General features: G+C 48.3%; 1 protein-coding gene across 2 annotated transcripts in view; it reads right to left on the reverse strand.

Annotated features, from left to right (window-relative positions):
• The window catches only part of NGF (nerve growth factor), a 51,133-nt gene extending 42,865 nt beyond the window's left edge, over window positions 1-8,268 (reverse strand). Inside the window, exon 1 of one of the 2 annotated variants that reach the window (XM_017869796.1) lies at window positions 8,198-8,268. The gene's annotated coding sequence lies outside the window, so the exon portion shown is untranslated. The remainder of the gene's footprint in view (window positions 1-8,197) is intronic. The other variant, XM_017869795.1, reaches the window with a different exon arrangement.
• Between the last annotated feature and the right edge of the window lie 286 nt (window positions 8,269-8,554).

Genomic DNA, 8,554 nt, shown 5'->3' on the forward strand with positions numbered 1-8,554 from the left:
TCCTTCCCTCCCTCCTCTCTCTCTCTCTCTTTCTCTCTTTCTTTCTCCCTTTCTTTCTTTCTTGACACAGGGTCTCACTTATGTTGCCCAGGCTACAGTGCACTTGTATGATCATGGCTCACTGCAGTCTCAACCTTCTGGGCTCAAGTGATTCTCCCACCTGAACCCATCTTGTAGCTAGGACTACAAGTGTATGTCACCACGCCTGGCTAATTTTTTTATTTTTATTTTTGTAGACATGGGGTCTCACTATGTTGCTCAGGATGACCTTAAACTCCTGGCCTCAAGTGATCTTCCCGCCTCAGACCCCCAAGTGCTGGGCATGGGCCACACACCCGGCCTTCAACTTGTGAAAACATTTTCTTTTCTCTGCTCTATGGCAGTTGATTAGAAGTGTCCTTGAACTCCTGCTTGATGTCGGTGGATGCCGGGCAGCCTCTTGCTCCTGAGGCATGCAGCTAATTGTATACTCTGGACCATCCCTCTGGCAAGAGGACATCATTAATAAAATATTTCAGAAATTACAAATATCTGACAAAGCCATTTGCTTGGAAAAGAGTCAATCCAGGAAACCATCCAGAATATATAATCACTGATCTCAGGCACTGACTGCTAATATTTTAGGCAACTGATGTATGCTTTAGCAAAAGAAACTATTTTCTCTGATTTCAGAACCTAAAGAACTCATCTGTTCTGAAAGGCTACACACAGTCACCATCTAACAATAAATGGTAAAAGAAAAGAAACATGCAAGGTGTTGTGGGGACTCTATCAATCCACCCTCCAAAGTAGTGCTGTCTTTCTCAATTTGGGGTGAATACAACCAGGATCTGAAATTAGATTGCTTTTCAGAGGAGCACGTACATCTCCACCCTGGTTTAGGATTTCAGGAATGATTTTGTTTCAGCAGCTAGGGGCAGTGGCAGGGTTGGCTGAATCACATTTAGGTCATGGAAAGTGAAGTCTGATCAGGTGGCTCAGCTCGAGTCAGCCCTGATGGGCTGTGGACGTGGTGACTTCACTCCAAGCAATGTGCACGCTAATTGAGAAAACATGTTCTTGTGATGGCCTCATGCAAAAATCCAGATTTACGAATTTTTTTTTATTCCTAAGAATTCCTTAAATATTTGCCGTGCGTGTCTATACAGCCTCCTGGAGCACTTCTCCTCCTTACTGAGTAGGGTTGTGTTTTTCTGCTGTGGCCCAGGTCAGGGTTTTAAAGGTTGGGATTCTGACAAAGGGCAACTGGGCAAGCAGCCACAGGCCTCAGGGAGAAGCAAGAAGAGGGCAGGAGAGGAGAAAAATAACCCAGACCTCCTGTGCTTTTCCTGGGGCAGAAAAAGCAATTCGAAATCCTTGAAAAGCAATTGTCTGCAATGCTCAATGAGGGGGTCCCCATCGGGAAGGGGGCCTCAGCTTACTGGATATTGGCTACATTCTGGACTCAGCAGTAAGAACTTTCCAGTACTCTTTCCTTTCCCCTTTACAATTGCCCTCAAAAATCAGTCGGCATCATGATTCCCTTTTACAGATGAAGAAACTGAGGCTTATAGGGGTTAAGTTATGTGCTCACAGAGCTAATGAGAAGTGAACTTGGACTTAAATCCAGTTCTATCTGACTAAGTGCCAGGACTCCTGTAAAATCCTACCTGCCTGTGGGACAACCCCTCACTCCCCTCCGAGAAGCCTCCCTGAAAAAGCCTTCTTGACATCCAGACCCCTTCCCTCTTGGAGGTCATATAGTCACGGAATTAGTACTAATCCTACTTCCAGTTTTGATACTGCTTGCAATTGCTCCGTGTGTTAATTTAGACAAGAAGATAAAAAAGCCTGCAGACAAGTTTTGTTTGGTCTGTACTGATGTGTGGAAAGTGAAGAAATTTCAAAGTTTTGGCTTTTCAATCTCAAAGTTTTGGCTTTTCTTGAAAAGTTCTTGAAGAGATCTGGCAATATTGGACCTACAATCCTTTAGAGCAATGGTTGGCCTGCCCCTTAACAATGAGGCATAGCCTCTCTGGTTTTTCACAGCCACAGCGATCTCTGGCCTCAGCTCATTTATATTCTCTGATGAGCCACTAAGCCTTTTAGTTATGACTTCTGAGCAAGCTCCTTGGGGCAGGATCATGATTTATATTTATTTTGAGTTCCCACAGTGCCCAGTGTCCCAGATAACATATTAATAAGAACGTTAATTGAGAGAAGGAAATCTATCCAGTACCCTGATATATGGTGGGCCCCCTCCCCTGTGGGGCGAGGACTATCTTCCCGTTTAACCACAGGTTCTGTGTAATTCAGCAACAGCTGCTTAACCCTTGGCTCTTGGTCTGGGAGAGCACAAATGCCCCACTGCCATAGCAAAATTCACTTTCTCTTTCTTTTCTTGTAAACTTGAAGAATTCCTAAGACACTTAAAATCCTAAAGACACAGAGGAGTTGTTATGTGGAGTAAGGAAGCAAAACACTCTTAAAGCTGCCAGCAAAAATGGTCATTCTCAAGAAATGCCTTATTTAGAGAATATTGCATAACATTTCTGAAATAAAAGTCTGAGGAGAAGTTTGCCTCTGGAAGAAAATTACAGGAGAACCTCCGTTGAGTCTTCTCTTACCCAGCCATTATGAGGTGAAGATAATACGCAAGATGAAATGTTTGGTTAAAATTCTATCAAAATGAGAATGTTAATTACAGAAGGTTAAAATATCAGTGAGTAAATTCTTAGACAAGTCTTCAATGCAAACAAAAAGATTTCTCCTCCCAATGCAGAAAAGCTTTATATGCACAGATACATAAAAAAAATACAAAAAAGATGTTATCCTACCTGAAATTAAAAAAAAAACAACCATGCAGTGGGGGCTCCCCTCAGATCAGCCCTTCCAAGGGAGAAGGGGAGGGGAGGAAGCTCATGTTCATTGGTCGAACTTCTTTTTCTGAAAGTGTTCTCCATAATCCAAAGGGAGCCTGTCCTGCTTGGCATCACCCATACACAATGGGGGTTCAATACACAGTCATCCATAGTGATGAGGCAGTACCTCAATCTGTTGACCTCTCAGCCAGGTCTGCTCAGATCCAAAAATGGGTTGGCATTTCACTAGACTGAGTAAGTGAGACATGCAAGTCACTCTATTACTAATGAGGGTTGTAATCCATCTGTACTGATGAAGAACTGAAGACAGGACAGTCTCCTCCACCCCCTAACGTGGGCAAGGGCTGAGCTCTTCAGACCATCCTCTCTGGGCTCACTTAGCAACCGCACACGGAGGGGAAGTGACCTGTACCACCAACTCTGACTACTGAAGGAACAGCCAAAAGAGATGGGAAAATCAGCCCATCTGTACTGATAGCAAATACTTCGTGGTTATTGGGAAACTATTTCTGTAGTAGTGGACTGAAACTACCCAATGTGGAAGGGCTTCTGTGTGACACTTGGGCGGTTCATTCCCACTGACTTCATAGCCAGCTTCTTTCATTTGCAGGGCTCTCCACCTGCAGAAGCCACCACAGGCGGTGCCAAAAGTGCTAAAACATCTCAATCTGCTTAGCCTAGTGGTGGATTTTCAGGGAAATCCTGACTGTCTGACTCTGACTAATAGTACTACTAATTTAAAAAAAAAAAAAAAAAAAGACTTCCCGCACGTGAATGCGTTGGCTACGGTCTTAGGCAATTCAAAAGCATTGTTGCCAGTTCCACCTGACAGATTTCATCATCAGATCAACCTCATTTGGGGAGGGAGCTCCTTAAGACTCTCTCTTTCTCTCTTTCCCTCCCTCCTTTCCTCACTTCCTTCCTTCCTTCCTTCCTTCCTTCCTTCCTTCCTTCCTTCCTTCCTCCCTCCCTCCCTTCCTCTCTCCCTCCCTCTCTCTCTCTCTTTCTTTTTTTGTTTCTTTCTTTTATTTTGCTCATTTGAAATCAGCACCAAGCTCTGCAGTTCATTTTCACTCCTACTTGTAATGAGTTGGGCATGAGTAGAAAGCATGTGTTCCTATAATACCCTCCTGTCCTCTGAAGACTTTATTCGTTTTAACTCTATGTACTATAAATAAACTAATAGTTCTATTTTCTGTCCCCCAATGAGACCTTGAGGCAGAGGTGAGAATAACAAGCTATTCTACTTGAGAATAAACCCAGTGCTACAAGCACCATCCATCAAGTGTAGTGTTGCTAGCCTTTTTTTCAATGAAATGTCACATTATCAATTCTCATTTATTTTCGCAGCTTGGGCACAGTTGTATTAATTTGATGTCAACATGCACTCATGTTGTATTAAGTGCGGTCAGTGCTGGGGGCTTCTGCTTCAGGGAAGGAACCTCCTGGTGCCAGAGTGTGATCCACTTAGCAAAGGAGGGAAGGATTTCCTCCCAGTGCTACAGACTCCACAGGCAGGCAGTCTGCCTGTGTTTTTAATAACATACGGCAGAGAAGGAAGCTGCCATGCTCTAATAGCACCTGTCCCTTCACCTTACTCTTTCTGGTTTTCTTTTCCCATGGGTCATTTGTAGTCCACTTCACTCACAAAAGGCAAAGGATAACACCTGCTGGGACTACAGCACTGAGGATCCTGCTGATGGTGGCCTAGAGTCTGATTTGTTGGCTCCTGGAGGATGAAGCCCAAGGATTGACTTCTGAAGCCCCAATTTGATGATTAACCACAGAAACCCCAACAATAGGGCCCTTGTTGGTAATTTCCAAAAGACTTCTCAACCGGGAGCAACATTATCTTTGAATACACTTAGCCCTCTATGAGGGGCATTTGGGGTTGTCACTACGACTTCTGACATTTAGGAGGTGAGGCAGGGATACTAAACTATCTGCACTGTGCAGATTGGTCACACTTAACCAAGAATTGTCCCAAAATGCTGACAGCTCCATTCAGAAACAATATTAATCCAATATACTTGCCTAGTGAGTTGGGAAAGTGAGACCTGAGAAGTTTAGCGACTTGCTCAAGGTCACAAAGCTACTTCCCTTCCCTTCTCCCAAGTGAGGAAACTATAACAGGAAGTTTACCCGAAATATAGGAGAAGAAAATCAAAGGATCATCCTAACATTTTAATCTGATTCCTACTGTGTCATAGTCTGAGGCCTCAAAAGCATGTAAAGTAGCCCAGAGAGGAGCAATGAAAACATCACCAACCACCAGAAAGTGTTCTCCATTGCATGCTTTCATTCTTCTGCTCTTTGTTAAACTTTGTGGCTGAAGTTTTATTCTCCTTGGCTCAAATAGTGACATTTCCATGCTTCTGCACACCCTAATAAAAGACCGAGGACCCCAAAGCCTCAGTTTCTCCATTCACATATCAGCCTCAGGATCATCCTGGTCTGACTGCTATTTGGAGTTAGGATCTTAACTGTTTCCCCACTGTTATCAAGCGAGGTCTCATGGGAATGGACTGGGGAAGGGTCTTTCATCCTCATTTATTTACCCAATGCCAGCGGACACAGTTTGCTCAAAATGGTCCACCACAGAATTGATTTCTCGGAACTGGCTAAGCCTGAGAGCTGATGGTTTGTGAGATCAGAGTTGCTAGTCAAAGAAACACACAGGAACTCTTTCTGTGTCACAGAAAGGTGTTTTCTGGGAGCATGGGTTGTTTGCACACAGATATCCAGAGATTTTACGCAAGACCTCAGCAAACCTTCCATTGCTTCCTGAGAGCAGAGAATTTGCTGCCAGCAAAGGTCTCTAAGGCTTGCTCCAGACTATGAAGTCCGTGAAAGTTCTTACTGGGAAAAGGTAAATGGCTGGGTCTCTGGTCCCGGGTCTGGCACTGACATCTGCTTGGGGATCTGGGCCTTGGCCCTGCTCCATGCCCGGTAGAGAAGAACAGTGGCTGAATCTCTGGGTAGTTTCCCTGCTGCTCTGATGCAGGGTGCTGCAGTAAAGCACTCTATGAATGAGCACAGCAGGAGTGCTCAGCACTCTTTAAAAAGTAAAGTTGTGTGATTTTTTTCATCAGTTTAATCTCAGTAATGATGAGAAACTTCCCTCGGGCTCCAGCCCTGCCCTGCCCTACCCTACTCTCCCTGCTGATGTCGGCAGCCAGGGCCCCCTTCTTGTCCAAGGCACAGATTTCTCCCTGAAAGAGAATGAGAATGTGAAGCCTCATCCCTTGCTCCCACTGGCCCTTGGGGCAGGGGAGTTGTGGGGTGGGCAATAGGAGAAGGCAAGAACCCCATTCCTTGGCAAGGGTTAAAAGCAGGGAAAGAGCCACCAACACTGGGATGACTGCCCTGAGTGGGCCCAGTTCATTTCTCTGATGGGCCTGGGCTGCTGGAAATGCAGTGGTGCCAGCAGCTGGTTCTAAAATCCTCTGAGGTGCTCCTATACTTCTGTCAAATTAGTGTTCTCATGCCCCAGTGATCTTGGCTTCCCATTTTTGGTGCTTCTCTTTTCCCTTTACCTGCATGAAGATGTTGGGGAAAGAGTGGGGTAGGAGTTTGGCAACATGTGGCATTAACCCTATCCCCCTTCAACAAGAGGAATGTTCACTTTCTATGTGAGTCAATTACAGCTAGGCCAGTCTCAGCCCCCAGACCCGCCCGTCTCCTCTGACCCTCTGGGAACATTGCCCGTCATGAATTAACACTTGGGTTGCTCAGGTTGACATATGACTTATTCAACAAAAGAGACCCATCAGGTTTGATATAGCCTTTCTTCTGTGACTCTGCAGAGGGAGAAAGTTTCAGACACTCAGGAGGAAACTGTAAACACAGGGTAAGAAGGGCTGGCAGGGCCCAATGGCTGCTGCCCTCCTGCACTGCCTAGAGAAGGGGAAAGATTCCCCTCCAGTAGCCTTAACTGACAGCTTCAAGAGTTTGAAGACCCTGGAGAGAAGTTACCGATGGGGCCTCCACTGTCATTTCTGCATTTGCAGAGTGCAGCTGGCTGTGCATGGGTTGGGGAGGAGGGGACTGGCACTGGTAGTGGGTGTGCCCAGAGGATGGAGCCAGGACAATTAATCAAGTGCCTTTTCTACAGGATTTCCATTGGCCTTGGATGACAGATGGGGCAGAGGCACCCAGGAGAGCACTATTTTGGTTTCCAGCTGGGAACGTGCACTAAGTTTTCCTTAATACCCACAGCACCCAAAAGGCTTTGCTGTAATACACTTTAATGCATGAAACACTCATAAATTATCCTTCGAACTGTTACAACTTCCAACCTGGAACAACTTGGAAAAACCAGCCTAGCAAGCAGGCTCTTTTTTAATCTCTCAAATCACAACAGAAGAAAAAGTTCAAGCACGAAACACCTTCCTTAAGAATCTCGGAGTTTTTTTTTTTTTTTTTTTTTTTTTTTTTTAGAAGGAGGTCTGTAATTAGAGGGAGCTAAGCTGCTTGTTTCTGCTGGCTCAAAGTTGCAGGTCCCTGACCCCTGAGTCCTCTCTCCCTCTCCTAGATCCTCCTTGCCTGAACCCAAGGCGCTGCCCGCCCCAACCTTCCACGCCCGCTTCTCCCACACCTGGCAGCAGACAGCTGGAGATGAAGCGTGTGACCCAAGTGGCACGGCTGAACCTTGGCGACCTCGACCTGAGGTTGTCCAACGCGGCTCCGTGGAGGGCCCCGGTACGCCGGACGGACCCCAGCATTGGCTCGCAGACTTCCTGGGTTAACCCCCGGGGCCCTCAATCACGACTCCCAGCCCTTCCGAGACGCGCGGAGGGAACTGCCCTAGGTCTAGCGCGCCCGGTTCCGCTCGTCCCCCTACCTGGGAGCAGCGAAGCACTTTCCTGACTCCGCGCTCACCTCAGCCAGCGCGCTCTGCGCTCCCCCCGCGGTGCTGGCCGCCACTCCTCCCGCCCCGGCGCGCCAGCTGCCGGCGCATCCCTCTCCGTGCCCATTCGCTCTCCCTCACTTGCGCGTTATCCACTTCTAGCCCTCGAGCTAGACCCTGGCATGGCCGTGGGCTTCTGCAGGCGCCAAGGCTGCTCCCTGGACCGCCGGCCATCCCGGGACTAGAAACTCCACGACGAGAACGAACGCTGTTCCCGCGGTCCGACTCGTCCTCCCGCGAGGGTCCCGCGCCCCCACACCCACTCGGGACATTTCTCAGGGCTGCTCTTGGGCCCGCGGGAGCCTTGGGGATAACCAGAGAGCTCGCCAGACCAGTATCCTTGCATACTCTCCCGCGAAGCCCAGCCACCCCGGCCCGCGCCCGCGCTGCGCCCCTCTCGGGATCGGCTCAGGGCAGCCTGACTCACCGCTGCGCTCCCCTCCGGCTCCCAGCGCTCTCTGCTGTGCCGGAGCGCAGAGCTGCGCTCACACAGGCTTCTTGAATTCTTAGCCCCTCCTCCCGTACTCCTGAGTCACACGCTCCAAATCCTGGCCCCCATCCCTCCCCTCCCCACCACCAGTCCCGCACCTGCTGTGGCTGGGCGGTGGTGCCCGGCTGGAGGGGGTCCTGGGGACTAGAGGCGGATCGCTCCTGGAGGGCTGGCCAGACCCAGCCAGAGAAGGACTTTAAACTTCCAGAGGTCAAAGGGAAACCCACTGGGGTCTGAGGGGCCGCGCGCGCAAAGCCGGGAGGGGCATTTTCTGGGGCACCGGCGGGGGTCGTT

The sequence above is a fragment of the Rhinopithecus bieti genome, unplaced genomic scaffold (genome assembly GCF_001698545.2).
Source record: "Rhinopithecus bieti isolate Rb0 unplaced genomic scaffold, ASM169854v2 scaffold_3040, whole genome shotgun sequence".
NCBI classification, from domain to species: Eukaryota; Metazoa; Chordata; class Mammalia; order Primates; family Cercopithecidae; genus Rhinopithecus; species Rhinopithecus bieti.